At 40.1% G+C, this 16,310-nt stretch overlaps 1 long non-coding RNA gene across 1 annotated transcript; it reads right to left on the reverse strand.

The window, feature by feature from the left end:
* Nucleotides 1–12,257: 12,257 nt before the first annotated feature.
* Nucleotides 12,258–14,442, reverse strand: LOC116070440. The gene is made up of 2 exons (XR_004110395.1): nucleotides 14,227–14,442; nucleotides 12,258–12,496 (listed from the first exon to the last, which is right to left on the reverse strand). It is a non-coding gene; the product is annotated as an uncharacterized LOC116070440 (long non-coding RNA).
* Between the last annotated feature and the right edge of the window lie 1,868 nt (nucleotides 14,443–16,310).

Raw genomic sequence — 16,310 nt, forward strand, 5'->3', positions numbered from 1 at the left:
AGGCTTCTTATATGTTCATGGACATCTCTTTCTTTAGGTTAGGGAAGTTTTCTTCTATAAGTTTGTTGAAGATATTTACTGGCCCTTTAAGTTGAAGGTCTTCACTCTCTTCTCATTGTGTCCTGGATTTCCGAGATGTTTTGGGTGAGGAACTTTTTGCATTTTGTGTTTTCTTTGACTGTTGTGTCAGTGTTTTCTATGGTGTCTTCTACCCCTGAGATTCTCTCTTCTATCTCTTGTATTCTGTTGGTGATGCTTGCATCTATGACTCCTGATTTCTTTCCAAAGTTTTCTATCTCCATAGTTGTCTCTCTTTGTGTTTTCTTAAATATTTCCACTTCCATTTTTAGGTCCTGGATGGTTTTGTTCAGTTCCTTCACCTGTTTGATTGTGTTTTCCTATAATTCTTTAAGGGATTTTTGTGTTTCCTCTTTAAGGCCTTGAACCTGTTTACCTGTGTTCTCCTGTATTTCTTTAAGGAAGTTATTCATGTTCTTCTTAAATTCCTCTATCACCATCATGAGATATGATTTTAGATCCAAATCTTACTTTTCTGGTGTTTTGGGTATGGTGGAATTACTAGGTTCTGATGAAGCTAAGTAGTCTTGGTTTCTGTTGGTAAGGTTCTTGCGTTTGCCTTTCACCATCTGCTGATCTCTGGTGTTAGATGTTTTTGCTAACTCTGGCTGGAGCTTGTTCCTCCTGTGGGTCTGTAAGCCTATGTCAACACTTCTGGGAGTTCAGATCTCCTCAGGTAAGATCTGTGTGCAGTGGGATGTGGATCATTTGTCCCTCTTGAGTCCTGGGGTCAGAACAAATCCTGGAGACAGGCTCTCCACTGGCAGGGAAGGGGCAGAGAGAGCTGAGGATCAGCAGAACCTCCTCCTAGGTGAAGAGGGAGGTAGAATGGATCCTGTGCCAGCTGCCCTGCCACTTCTGAGGCCTGTGCCTCCTGACTGGTCCAGCCTCCTCCTCCAGAGTAAGTCTTAAATACAAAAAACCACTAGTATTTTAAACGTGTCTTAGTGGCAGAAACTCTCAAAGCCTTTTTTATTTTTTTTCTGTGTTAGTTCAGTTGGGAACAGAGATTTCACTTTAGACTTACTAGGTAGTGGAAGTCACAGTGAGTGAGATCCTTACAATGAGTGGGTAAGAAGTGGGTGAGGAGCTCCATGGAGGATGTTCTATGATTGCTGATGAAACTTCCATCTCTGACATCATCAATGCAGTTATACCAGTAAATGAGTCTGGAATAAGGATGCAAATTCTGCTTCAAATTGCTTTTGTCAGGTGGTCAGTATCAGCTATGAGGAGAGAATAAGGCCTGGTGTTGGGGGTCTACATCCTTAATTCCAGTGATGGGAAGCAAAGGCAGGCAGATTTTTGTTAATTTTAGGTTAGGCTGGTCTACAAAATGAGTTCTGAAACAGTGAAGGTTACACAATGTCTGAAGCAACAATGACAGAAACAAACAAAATCAAACACCAAAAGGAATGGTTCTGAGAAATGAGTTGTCCCTGTGATTAACATGATTATGTGATTACTGTGTGACAAAGCCAAGTTTGTGAAATGAATGCATTTGGAGATAGTACAGAAAAACCTTAGTTTTATAAGCAGAGCATAATGATGCATTCTTTTGGATACATGGATGTAGACACTGTGCACATGAGATTTCAAGTGGAAATTAGACCAGTCATGGGCACTTGGCTACTGGCCATGCATGTGATAATTTTGGCGAAGAATCTGGTTGCATTTTGTTTATATCCTGAAAATGTGAGTGGGGCTGAATTCAGATGTAATGATTAATTTATTTCCTAGAGGAAACTTTGAGATGGCATGATGATTTTAGGCTGAGGCATGATTTTGACAGGTTTGTGTTAGTTAGGTTTGTAGTGAGAATTTGGGTCAAGAAGTAAAACAAGAAGATGTGAAAAAATGTATAGTTTGGCATGTGTGCTTCATTCATTCATTCATTCATTCATGTATGTTTCTGGTAAGGAATACTGAATATAAGGATGCCATGCATGCTAAGCAAACACTTTACCACTGAGTAAATTTTTTCAGCTCCCTTTTTACTTTTTATTTTGATGCATGGTCTAACTATATTGCCCAAGTACTATAGCTCAGACAAACACTGAACTTCTGATACTCCTGCCTCAGCCTCCTGAGTAGATTGGATAATAGATCTACATTATGAAGGTCAGATGTTAGTGCATTTAAAATTAAAGAATATATACATGTTATATGTAAATGATATATATTATATATATTTATTGTATGCATGTATGTGTATTCAGGAACTAAAAGCAGAAACAAGACTGTAAGCTGGAAGAGAATAGCACATGCAGAAGGGGGAAATACATAGGAGCACTAAGGTGTCTCGGAGCGAGAGGAGAGTATTGGTGGGAGAGAGCAATGAAGACAGAGTAAGAGAAAAGCAAACTGATACAACAGGCATGGAAATGTCACATTGAAACCCATGCCTTCAGATACGAATCAAAACTATGTTGTGACCAAGGCTGGTGTAGACAAGAGGCCTGTAATCGCTAGAGGTTTGCTCTATTAACAGAACCTGTTGGGCTGGTGAGATGACTGAGTGGGTAAAGGTGCCTAAGGCCTTGAATTTCATCCCTAGGACCACGTGGTGGAACAAGAGAACTGACTCTAGCAAATTGTCCTCTGACCCCCATATGCATGCTGTGGCATGCATGCATTCAGGCACGAATATTCACATGCACATTTACACACACATATAGCTACACCCACTCGCACATAGGTGAACACACACATATGCACATAGACACAAAGAAATAAAGGTTTAATAAGTCAAAAGAGTGTACTTGACACTGCAGTAGTGGGAAAGGTGGCTCAAGGCAAAACCTCACCCATATCAAAGGATGAAGGATACAAAGTGAAGTGCAAAGTGAAGAACAGTCCTTAGAAAACAGTGTCTCAGGAGACAGCTATATCAGGCCCTTGTCAGCAAGTACTTGTTGGCATCCATAATAGTGTCTGGGTTTGATGACTGTATATGCGATGGGTCCCCAGGTGGGGCACTCTCTGGATGGCCTTTCCTTCAGTCTCCAATGTCTCCCAAGAGGCTCTGCCAGTGCCTGACAAATACAGAGGTGGATGCTCACAGCCATCCATTGGACTGAACACAGGGTCCCAAATGGAGGAACTAGAGAAAGGACCCAAAGAGCTGAAGGGGTTTGCAACCCCATAGGAGGAACAGTAATATGAACCAACCAGTAACCCCAGAGCTCCCAGTGACTAAACCAACAACCAAAGATAACACGTGGAGGGACCCATGGCTCCAGCTGCATATGAAGCAGAGGGTGGCCTTGTGGGACATCAATGGGAGGAGAGGCCCTTGGTCCTGTGAAGGCTCGATGCCCCAGTGTAGGGAAATGCCAAGACCAGGTACCAGAAGTGGTTGTAATAGTGAAGAAGGAGAGGGGGGAGGAGATAGGGGGTTTATGAAGGGGAAACCAGGAAAGGGGATAACATTTAAAAAGTAAATAAAGAGAATATGTAATTAAAAAAGAAATCAGAAACAATAACAAAAAGCAAAAAAGAAAGAAAAGAAAAGGAAAGGAAAGGAAAGGAAAGGAAAGGAAAGGAAAGGAAAGGAAAGGGAAGGGAAGAAAGAAAACAGAGTGTCTCAGGAGCACCTTGCCCTCACAGGGCCAAGAAGCAGTTTCCTCTGTTTCAACTTCAAAGATATTGAAGACTCTTGTAGCCATGGTCCAAGGGAGTAGAGCTGTAACTCAAGCTGGCAGTAGAAGTGGGCATCACCCAAGTGGTGCTGGATTAGATGTCATGGAGAGTCTGAGAATTGCAGAGCGATGGGGTACTTACACCATAGTGTGAACTCCCTCCCCCTTAGCCCAGAGAGTTTCGAAAGCTAAACTCTGTCACAGACCCAGTACTGCAGATGCCACCTGCTGAGCGAATCCCTGACTGCCATAGTAGATCAAAGACTGCTGACAGCTATCTCACCTCTGTCTCAAGTGCCTTTGAAGTTCCTTCCCTCTGGTCTCTTGTTTATGTTAGATTTATGGTTTCAGTTTTGCCTTCCTATATAAACCCAGTTTTCCCCAAGTAAAGACACACCTTGATAAAGCCTACTTGGTGTCTTCCTTTGTCTCTCTCTCTCACCCGCTTATTTTCACAGGTACTCAATATATCTCCAGTCCCAGAGCACCCACGGAGTGTGGGCCCGCTCCCCTACACCATAGATCTGTGGAGAAGCCTTTGAGACAAGGCCTTGAGTCAGAATCAGTTGTTTTGTTTGGTTTTGTTCTTTTGCTTTGTCCTATTCTGTTTGACTTTGCTTCACTGAGCTCCTAAGTGAGCTTCTTAGGATGCTGGGATGAGGATGTTGAAAATACCAGAAATGTGGAGCATTTCTGCAGGACAGCTACAGGCACCAAACAGTTCGCTGGAGCTCAGATCATGCTACCTCGTTTCCTAAATGCGCAGCGCTGTAGGATTCAGTGTTTGTCCAGTTGGACTTCAGTCTTCTGTGGGTCTCGTCTTCCCCTGCTGTCTCATGCCCTTCCGTTTAGGGGTAGGGATGCATGCTTTGTGTCATTGAAACAGGGTAACTTGTCTTTTGATTTTACAGAAGCACATAGTTAAGGGTTTTCCTTGAGTCCTTGAAGAAACTTCAGTCTTAGAAATAATGTTGAGACAATGAAGACTAAGGGGACTCTTGAAAATGGATAGAAAAAATATATTATGATGTTGTCCATGAGACTGAAGGGACGAGTGGCGTAATGTTATGGTTTGAAGGTGAAATTACCCCACTCCGACTCTAGGCCCATGTATTTGAATATTTGGACCTCATCTAGAGACATCGTTTTGGAAGGTTTGGAGCCTTTGAGGGTTTTCAATCTGGTTCTCTGAATTAGGTCACTAGCAGGAGGCCTTTTAAGGTTAACTGCTATGACTTGGACCCTTATTCTTTCATTCTGCTTCCATCGTCATATAATGAACTCCACCACACAACTGTGCTACAGAATTGCACTGAATGGCAACCCTACAGGAAGAGCAACAGTGTCAACTCACCTGGACCCCTGGGAGCTCCCAGAGACTACACTACCAACCAAAGACTTGATGCCCCAGGGTAGGGGAATAACCAAGAAGGGGCACGCTCTCAGAGGTGAAGAGGAGGGGATATGGGGGAAGAAATCTACAAGGAGTAATAATGAAGGGGCTCTGTTCTGCCTTTCAAGCTATGATACATTCAAATCTATCCGAAACCATAAGCCTAGGTATGCATTTCCCCCTTGAGTTGTTCTCAGTTATCCTGACACAGTAATGAGAGAAATAATGGCAATTATAAAGGTTTGAATTGGAATGGCCTCCATAGATTCATGTGTTGGAATGCTTGTCCATAGCAAGTGGCACTGTTAGGAAGTATGACCTTATTGGAAGGGGTATGGCCTTGTTAGAAGAAGTGTGTCATAGAGGAACAGGGCTTTGAGGATATATTTATATCCTTAAGGTCTGCCCAGTGTAAAACACATTCAGTCTCCTTCTGGCTGACTTCAAATCAAGTTATAGAACTGTCAGCTCCTTCTCCAGCACCATGTTCTGCCTGCATGCTACCATGCTTCTTACAGAACATCATCATAGTAAGATGCCAACCTCAGTTAAATGTTTTCCGTTTTAAGAGTTGCCTTGGTCCTGGTGTCTCTTTACAGCATTGAATATCCTAAAACACACATAAATATCATAATTGTTCTAATTTAGGATAAAGTGGGTATCTTCCCACCCCAAATTTTCAGTGGAGTAGATCAGGATAAAATGAGTTAAGGCATACTTATTAATACATATGAATTTGTTCGATGAAGTAAGCTAATAACAGTGTCTAGAATTGGAGTAGTTTGTATATTTAGAAGAATTGAGGTGTATAATCCAATCAGAGTTGAAAAACATTAGGGAGTGGTCAGGAATCCAAAAATGATGTTTTCATCTGTTCAATATGGCAGTATCAGTGAGAAATCTTATCTCAAAACACAGGCACCTAAAAAATGACACCCTCAATCTTTCTCTGGGTTCCCCCTATATTTGTGCATATGTACATGTGATCTATATTCCACAACACACACACACACACACACACACACACACACACACACACACACACACACACACACACCATACCACACAAAGAGAGAGAGACAGAGAGAAAGAGAGGATGTGAGAGTGAGAAATAACTTATAGATTTGAATTTTAGGAGTTTAATGTTTGAAATCATCAAATTCAAGTTTCTAATACTCTTCAGTAGGAATTGATTCCTGTCATTCTTTGAATGACACATGGGATTTCTTTTTAATAAAAGGTGTCAATAAGAGAGCTAAAGTGTTCTCAAATGGCTAAACTCAAAAAGATTTTATTTGAAAATGATGAAGAGAGAAAAATTGTTTTGAGTCCAGGACTTTGAGTATCAGATTGGGACTGTTTCCTGTAAGGCTGGCTGCAACGGGGGATGGCGTGTGTCTGGAATTCCTGCCCATGTGACTGCAGAGTTCTATCCACACATAAGCTTACAGAGCACTAGGGATGTGTACCACCTTGAAGCTTTAGGTTTTCATATTGGAATCTGGCTGTGTTGTTATATGCACCACTTGTTACATCATTAATGCTTCATCAAATCACAAAGTTTTTACATACTGGGCTAAAACAAAAGATTCAATTTTTTTTTTTTTTTATAATAGGGAGCAGTCATTAACTTATGTGTCAGATGTTTTGTCAGCATCTGTTTTATAGAAGGAATGCAATGGGACTTTGTCAACCAGATAAAAAATATTCTCTACCCCATTATGTGTGACGTGCTTGTGTGTTTAGTTCATACCAAAAGAATAGTGTCCACATAATGTCCAGGCTATGTCCACCACTTCTTCCTCTTCTCCTTCCAATTTCTTCCATGCTCCCATTTCCTCTCAAATGCAATCTCTTTTTCTAAAACTATTATTATTATTTGTATATATCACAAACATATATGAATAAGTAGATAAATACAACCTATCAGGTTAATTTATTCTCACATATACTTTTAGGGTTGACTACTTGGTATTGGATGGCCAATTCAAAGGCTCAATCCTAAAGAAAATTATTCTTCCTCCCTCAGGAGTCATTAAATGCTTGTAGGTCTTCATCTAGGGGTAGGTCCCCATGAGATTTCCTCTACTTTAGTTCAAGTCAATATCTTGTTAGAACTGCTGCAAAATCTTTATACCTAATTCCTTTCTTTCTCAATGATTTCCCCTCAGTCAATTCTCCTCACAGTACATGAGTGGATTTTTAAAATGTAAGTTCATATCTGATCCTTGTCACCCCTTTCCCTCCTTCTTCCCTCTCTCACCCAGGTCCCTTCTTCCCTCTTCCTCCCTAGATTATTTTGTTCCCCCTTCAAAGTGGGATTGAAGCATCTGCACCTTGGCCTTCCTTCTTGTTACACTTCATATAGTCTGTGAGTTGTATCGTGGGTGTTCCAAACTTTTGGACTAGTATCCACTTATCAGTGAGTACATACCCTGTATGTCTTTGTGGGTCTGGGTTACCTCATTCAGGTTGATATTTTCTAGTTCCATCCTTTTGTCATCGAAATTTGTGAAGTTGTAGTATTTAATAGCTGAGTAGAGGTGCTTGATCCTGTGGAGGCTTGCTGCCCCAGTGAAGAGGGATGGGTGGGTGGTTAGGTGGGTGGAGGAGTACTCTTTTAGAGGCAAAGAGGAGGGAGGATGGGGTGAGGGGTTTGTGGAGGGGATACCAAGAAGGGGGATAACATTGGGAATGTAAATTAATAAAATAATTAATTTTAAAAAATGGTAAAAGAAGAAAATAACAAAATGTAAGTTCAGTTGTATTATTCTGCACTGGGCTATACTGCTTAAAATTCTTAGTGCTTTCTCAAAGAATGTCAAATAGAGTGAATAAGACACCAACTTGATGCAGTTTTTCCCATTTCCCATTATGCTTTGGGTTGTCTTTGTTCTTTCATGTTCCTGTAAGCACATTCATTCTTTCCATCCTTGGAAGCTTTTTATCTATTTTTTTTCTTTCTACCTGCTTTACTTCCTTTTTATTCAGACAACATTCTTCTTTCCTTCCTTCTTTCCATTTTTCCCTTACTCTCTCCTATTCTTTCTTTCCTCCTTCTTTCTTTCATTCATCCCCTCCTCATAGTCTTTCCATCTTCTTTTTCTAGCAAGAAGTGGCCCACATGTACCAATGGCAACTAATAGCTGTCTAAGTGGGCGTAAGGGCATTCAACAGGAAGGACATCACCCCTGGTATTAGAAACCTATCCAGCTTCCTAAGGCTGGTGGGATTATGGACCTTAGAAAAGAGTCAATTACATAGCTAGACAAGCAAAGTTCCTTTCTACATTCTAACTCTTATCTTTGTACACACAGGTAAGTACTAACCCTAATCAAAGAAATCCCTCTTTCCTGCAGTTGGAGACTATATTAGTTATAACTTCATTGCTGTGAAAAGACACCACAGGCAAGACAACTATTAGAAAGCATTTAATTGAGTGCTTGTTACAGTTTTAGAGGGTTGGTCATGATCATAACGGTAGAAAACAGACAGGCATCATGCTGGAGCAGTAGCTAAGATCTTTATATCCTGATCTGTAGGTAGAGAGAGGAAGATATCGGGTCTAATGTGGGCTTTTGAAATGGTAAGGCTCACTCCTAGTGACACACCTCCTCCAAGAAGGCCATAGCTACTTCAACAAAACCATATGTCCTAATCCTTCCCAAATAGTTCTATTAACTGGTAACGAATGTTTAAACATATAAGCCTATGGAGGCTATTGTAATTCAAAATATCATAGTGACCATCACAGAGTACCACAGATGAACATAATGCAGAGATTAGCATATCCTGGGGAGCTATCTCCCAATACATACATCTGTATCACAACTCCTCCATCTATGGCACAAGGAACATCATGGAGCAGTTGGCAGAAACATATTCAGAGGCAGATACCAGGAAGTCTGCTGTCAAACAGTGTCTCCTATGAATGGCTGTTTAGAAAAGATTGGGCCAATGACAACATAAATAAGCATTTTACCATGGAATAGGGGACATTTTTTCCCACTGACGATTTAAAAAAAAAATTCTTGCTTTTGCTTTCTCTTCTTTTCTCCCAGTCCCTCTTCCCTTCTATCCCCCACACCCACCCCATGTGGTGCTAAGTTCTGTCTCTCCTCTGGTGGATGCGTCTGATACACACCAGCTGGGAAGGACAAGGTAGAGTGGAGTCTGTAGTTTATGTTTCACCCTGGAATGTCAAAGTGCTCCTGTATGCCAGGCCAGAAGAGAAAAGTGGAGTCTGGGATGGACTCTGTGGGTCCACATCTCCTCCCGGGGTTGTCCTAGTGCCATCAGTACACAAGTTAGCAAAGAACAGAGAGAAGACCTGAATGAGGGTCTTCCATTGGTGTCTCCCTTTGGGGCTCACCAGGCCAGAAGAGGGGTGTGTAGTCCTGGGCTTAGCAGATTGTAGTTCTGCCTGGGAGCAAGTGCAGGCAGGGGAGGGAGCCTTCTTAGAGGATACTAAGTGATACAGCTCTTTTAGGCATAGGCTTTTCCCTATGACGTCTAATGAAGCAGCTTTCTGAGATCTTAGCTTGTTCATATTTCTTTATTGGGAGTGGTTTTGAATAAATACTTTATTCGTGGTGAACCAATTGTTATATAGGTTTTGGGGGGGTAGGGTATGAGAATATCTAGGGAAGTAAGGTCATTGGCTGAAGGCTAAGGCTAAGGCTACTGAGATGCCTCATCATCTGGTTGAGGTCATGGTTTCCTGCCTCTAAGCAGGCATGGGAACAGAAAAGGAGTTAGCTGTATTCTTGCAGTCTTAAATTCTGTGATTTCTAGGGTTTGAGCATGTGTCCCTTCACCAGTCCCATATCCATTCTTCTGGTGGCATGGTTCCCCATCTCTCCTCTACTTCTCTTCAGAAAAGGGCAGGCCTCCCATGGGTACCAATCAAACATGATATAATAAGTTTCAGTAAGTCTAGGCACCTCCCTCATATTAAGGCTGGACAAGGCAATCAAAAATGAGGAAAATGGTCCCCAAAGCAGGCAAATGAATCTAAGACAGAACCTACTCACAGTTAGAAGTCCCAAAAGAAGGACAACCTACAAAACTGTAACATATATGCAGAGGATTGAGGTTAAAAATGTGGATGTATCTATTGGGGCAGGGCTCCACATGATCTGCTGATCTCGGCATTGTGTCCGGTATGTGTAATATATATGCAAAGAGCCTAGGTCAGTCCCTGGTTGTTAGTTGAGGTTCTGTAAGCCCCTGTGAGCCCAGGTTAGTTGATTCTGTGGATTTTATTCCCACTGAGGATTTTTAATCAGTGTACACTATGGAATAATCTAACTGGGATTAATCAATTTACTTTGAAAAAACACTGCACATGTATTATGAGGATAATTGTCCAACAGGGGATTTCAAATAAAAGGAATCAAAGAAATCAATTATAAGATTACAAATTCTAATAAGTCAAGGTATTGGTTTGAGCTAATTTGGTAGAAATGAAGGAATATCAAAGTGGAAATAACTATGATAAGTAATTAATGGAAAATTTACAAGTATTGTCCATGAATTTGATGTGAAGGAAAAGAGAATGGGAGAATGAGGATTACTTCAGTTTTTTTTTACAGAAGATGATGTCTTTTTATTATTATTATTTATTTATTCATTTTTTACAGTCCAGACTTTATCCTCCTCCCTGTCCACCTTCCCCTCTGACTGTTCCACATCCCACACCTACTACCCTCTACCCTCAACCTCCAGTCTCCACCCACCCACACATCCCACTAAACCTCCCCACTCCCTGGGGCCTCAAGTCTCTTGAGGGTTATCTACATCTTCTCTGATTGAGTCCAGACCTTGTAGTCCTATGCTGTATATGTGTTAGGGGACTCATATCAGCTGGTGTATGCTGCCTGGTTGATGACTCAGTGTCTGAGAGATCTTGGAGGTCTAGGTTAGTTGAGACTGCTAGTTTTCCTATAGGATTCCCCCTCCTCCTCAGTTTCTTCTAGCTTTTCCCTAATTCAACCACAGGGGTCACTAGGCAACCAGAAGCAGAAGTTCTCCTTTAGGTTTGTTATTTCTCAGACACACATGAGAGATAATCCTGTAACTATCTCTCAGAACAGTTTTAAGGGTCTAGAACTCATGGCAGAATTAAAAAATGAAAACTATATACTTATCAATCCTAATCTATCATGACAAATTTCAAATCTCTAAAGACTAATGAGATTGTTTAGCCAGAGTTGAGAAGGACAAAAATAAGCTGAACTGTGCCTTGTCTATTATGACTTCCTGAGGCTAAGGAGACTAAAGGGAGGCATGATGAAAAGCTGAAACCTATGCAGGAACAAAGGGAAGCATTGCTAGGAGTAGATGCCTATTGTGTAGAATAGTAATGGATATGAAATCAGAGAAGAATTGAGAATCCATGGTGTATGTGGCAAGGAAGAAGTTTTGAAAGCCCTGATAACTATTTGAGAAAAGTGTTTGACCAAAAGCTAAACTGGAATGTGTTGTAGGGATGCACAGCATTGACAGAAAGGTATCCTCTCTAGAACTTGCTATAATGAAGAGAAGAAAAAGTGACAATTGGACAACTTTCAAATGATGTTTACTACCTAAGGAGAGTCGCAAGAGAATATATTCCTATGGCATTAATGCCTCTATATGTCAATAAAACATGAGCATGATGCTCCTGGGAAAGTATGGAGATGAGCGCAAAGGGCGTGGGCAATTCTTCAAAAGGACAGGACACATTTCACATGGTACATGGAAGTACCAGGAGGAGCTGTGCAGGTGTAGATGTCCACACCACACATTCCTAGCTGATACAACCATAAAACTCATGCACTTGAGAGTTATGTGGGTTCATATACGTTTCCTTCTGTATAAAGAAGGAATTTTTCCATATAAAATTTCCTTCTGTAGTCTAATATTTAGTAAATATCAGACTAAGCAAACTTAATTTATTGTAGGACTATTGAATATTTTACCCCATTTTTGTGCATTGTGAATATCCTAAAGGCAGTCTATATGACACAGAATGGTAATTAAATTGACTTCATCATATAAATACTCTCATGAAAGATTCTTCACGTAAAGTAACTTTATAAGTAATGTTTTTTTTTGTTTATTCTTACTAGCTTCCAAATAAGTGAGACAGAGACTATAATATGTATTTGATAACTTTTACAGAACATTCTTTGAGCAGATCTAGCTCTAAACTGATCTAGCTACCTCCCAGGCAGAATCCCTGAGACTCTTTCATTTTAGTATTGATTTGGTTCTCTATGCTCCAGGTGTTTTCCTATCTTGTGTCCTGGACCCTCTTCATGGCCTCATCTTGCTCCTTCCTTTGGCTTGTGGATATAGCCTTATTCTCTGCTCCATTCAGTTATTGACTCATTAGGTGGTGCTGATAAAATAAAAGAAAAAATGGGGAGCAATGTGTATACAAATGAGACAGGAGGAGAGACTTAGAATAAGCATTACAATGCCATGTCTGGATTGCAGCCAGATATGGGGGCAGAGAAATCAGCATTTGAATAATACAAGGATAATTTTTACACAGTGCACAATAACATTATGCCTACATCTTTATCTCTTTGGAAAGAATTTCCTGAGGGACAAAATTACAGAGCATGTAAATGATCAAAAGGCTTGGTGTTGTGTTTTTAATTAACTTAATTTTAAGAAAGAAAATTCTCTTCATATTGTTTAGACAAGCTTTATTATTTTATCACTCAAATAAAAAGAATCAATAGGATTTTATGCATTAAATATATAGCCATATATAATTTTAGTTGTTTTCCTACATTTCAAAATTAAACCATCACTAACAATATAATGAAAACCTTTTATTTGATATCAAAGAGGTAATAAAATTCCTTTATGTAGAAACAGAACTAAAAAAAGCATCACAATTGAATGTCACTGGTGCTTTGAATATAGAGTATGATTTAGGAATGCCTCATATTCTCATATTTTCTAGCACCTTTCAAACAGAAGACATTTTACAGAATGTATTGATGGAGTAAAATAAATGTATAAATTTTTATTTACAAAGACATTTAATATTGAATAAAAAGAACAGCAGAATTACTTGCACTATTTATATATTTAGGGTTTTAACTTCTCTAAATGTAATGGGATGCAACAGTGTTTTGACTAGATATTTTGAATAGATTTTAGAGAGAGAGTAGAGGTATAAAATTTTTCCTTATCTAGATCAATTAAAAATTTTACCTTCTTGAAATGATTATCCCTGGTTGTTCTAGAAAACATCTGCAGGCGAAATGAACTATAATCTACAAAGTGGGCGGCACACCTGTGATCCAGATTTTGAAGCTGGAAGACACAGGCTTCTGACCCGGATCTTGACATGGGATGATATGCCATGAAAATATTAGGCCCAGACAAGGTAGTCCATGCCTTTAATCCCAGAAGAAAGAAGCAAGCAGAACTCCAAGTTCAAAGCCAGCCTGGGACAGAGCAAGTTCCAAATCCAGGTGTGGTACACACCTTTAATCTGGGCCATGCCTTCTGCTGGAGACCTACATCAGGACTCACTCACTTCTTCACCTGCTTGTAGTTACTGGTCAGCACATCTGTTGGAACCTGTTACCTCTTCAGGATTCTAGCTTGTACAGAGGACCAACTGAAACTAGCCCCATGGGACTTCCTCATTTTGCTGGGTTACTTGGACTGAAGACTGTAAGTCATTCCAATAAAATTCCTTAGAATGTAGAGACTTATGAAATCATAAGTTCTGATACTCTAGAGAACTGATTGATACAATTCTAAAGTTAAAAATTAAATGAAGTAGCAGGTAGTTAACTGTTTTAGGACTCATATAAAATGCAGTAAGACCTCTCAAAATGATGTGCACGTAGTAAAGAGACTAGCAAGTATATGCTGAGTTATTGTAATTATACTTTTAGAACTTGACTTAAACAATAAAGAAAATCTCATATATTTACATCTTTTCAGGAAAGCCAGGAAGGCTGAGGTACTTTAAGATATTTTCTTAAAGAGACCTAGAAGATGCCTGAAATGACACATTAGAAAACCACCTATTTAGACATCAAATATAGATAAAATCGAGCTTTGATATAGTGTGTGCGAAATGAAAAGACACACACTTACGGTCTTGCCAGGGGCTAGTCATCACTTCCTCTGCTGTATTTACTTTCTGATGAATGTTCGTCATCTGCCATTTGCTTAATGGACCCCTGTCATCCTTCCTGTCATCCTTTTCCTTCTCTTTCTTTCTATTATTCTTTAATTCTTTTCTCCTGTGATTTCTGAGCAGTTCTGAAGAAGAGCTGGGAGAGATGATGGAACAGACAATAAGCTTTCAGGGATCAGAGGACAGAGAATGGAGCATAGCCTTCTGCAGATGTTTACTCAGACTCTTAGGTGTTCTAAAAAGCAGTGGGCTCTGTGATAGCCAACACGTCAGCTGTTTCTGTCTTGGGATGGTGCAGTGTGTTGAATAGATCTCAAACTTATTTGAGAACCTTTCTTTTCTTTTATCTTTTCTTCCCCAAGTAAGCCAGGGTCAGGAGATCCATAGCTGCCTTCCATTCTGTGGTGTCCCTTCCAAGGAAAGAGAGCTTTGATCTACACTTCTTTCAGTGACTCCACTGTTCTGGCCTGTTTGTTGCAACACAAAGGCATCAGAAAGCTCTTACTGCCGTCCCAGCCTTGCTATGCTAAGCACCATCTTCTGTTTTTCTATGCAGTGGTATGGTTTGAGCATCTGGACGCTCCTGAGATCTAAATCAGTCTTTCCAAAGTCCTCCATGTCATTTTCATTGTACTAATCGATTTTGTCTATATTTGATGTCTAAATAGGTGGTTTTCTAATGTGTCATTTCAGGCATTTTCTAGGTCTCCTTAAGAAAATGTGTTTTTCTTTGTGTGTCTATGTATGCGTGTGTCTGTGTTTTTGTGTGAATGTGTGTGTGTGTATGTGTGTGTGTGAAAGAGATAGAGACAGAGACAGAGACAGAGAGAGAATGTATGTTTGTTGTGTATATGAAGAAAGCAAAATTCTTTAGCTCAGTTTTCTTTCCAAGAATTCTCACAAAGCTTAAAAAACATAGTGAGAGAGAAAGAGAGAGAGAGAGAAAGAGAAAGAGAGAGAGAGAGAGAGAGAGAGAGAGAGAGAGATTAAAAACTGTTGGCAGCAGAAAAGTAGAGTTTAAGGTTTAAGAGATATGGTGATTTTAGGTGGCTACAAGTTTAATCATGGGGATAGCACCAAAGACAGAAAGATAAACTATAATGGAGATAAAACACAGACGGTTACAACCCCGCAGCCTTGATTCTTTGTCCAGGAGAAAATGGACGGACTTGGGGTTGATGGTAAGATCACAGACTGCACAGAACACTTTCAGGGAATATACATTAGTTGGAAGCTATGAGGGAGTGAAAGAAATATTTCATGCTGTGTTTTAAAAAGAAGCTGGATCCTTGGCAGCTTAAGACATGGCTCATGTAACAGCTGTAGTAAGTGAGTGCAGACGGTGGGTGGCAATGTCTGCACACATCTTCAATGCTGGCTGAAGTTGGGAATATAATAGCTTGCTCACTGAAGCAAATCTCAGCTGGAAGAGATGGTTCTCAGTTCTGCCTTAGTCACAGAAGCATCCACAGGCTCGGAGCTTGTGCCTTTCTAGGTATATATTATGGTTCACAGAAACTCGGGTAAAATCTGTAGGGAACATTTCTGATTTCATTAAATTTTCACAGTTGTATTTTTGCTTCTTCTTAATTAAGTAATGATAGAGTTGAAAATTCGATTAAGAGCCCGGCTGTGGCTGCTTCTTACTTCTATTGCAATTGCTTGATTTACCTCCCGGGAAAGTGGCTCTTTTGTTGGTACGAGTACCAGGAGGGCTCTGGTGACATGCTTGCTTGTAAGATGTAGGGCTATGGGGGTAGTTTCGATAGAATGGATGACAGGAATACATGAAACTACTTGACAGTTTGAAACCACACTTTGGAGTTACTGTGAATTAGCAAGATGACTGCGTTTAAAAAAGAATCACGTACCTGGAAGAGGCTTAGCTTACAAAGGAATGAGGCGGCTTATGTATGCCCGGAGAGAAAGACAAATATTTATGTGTCAAAAATGATAAGAAAATACCTAGAAATAAAGATGGCCTCTGTTGAAATAGCTGTATCTTTACTCTATCTGTTATCACCAAGTTTCTACTGAAAGC

The sequence above is a fragment of the Mastomys coucha genome, unplaced genomic scaffold (genome assembly GCF_008632895.1).
Source record: "Mastomys coucha isolate ucsf_1 unplaced genomic scaffold, UCSF_Mcou_1 pScaffold1, whole genome shotgun sequence".
Lineage (NCBI taxonomy): Eukaryota > Metazoa > Chordata > Mammalia > Rodentia > Muridae > Mastomys > Mastomys coucha.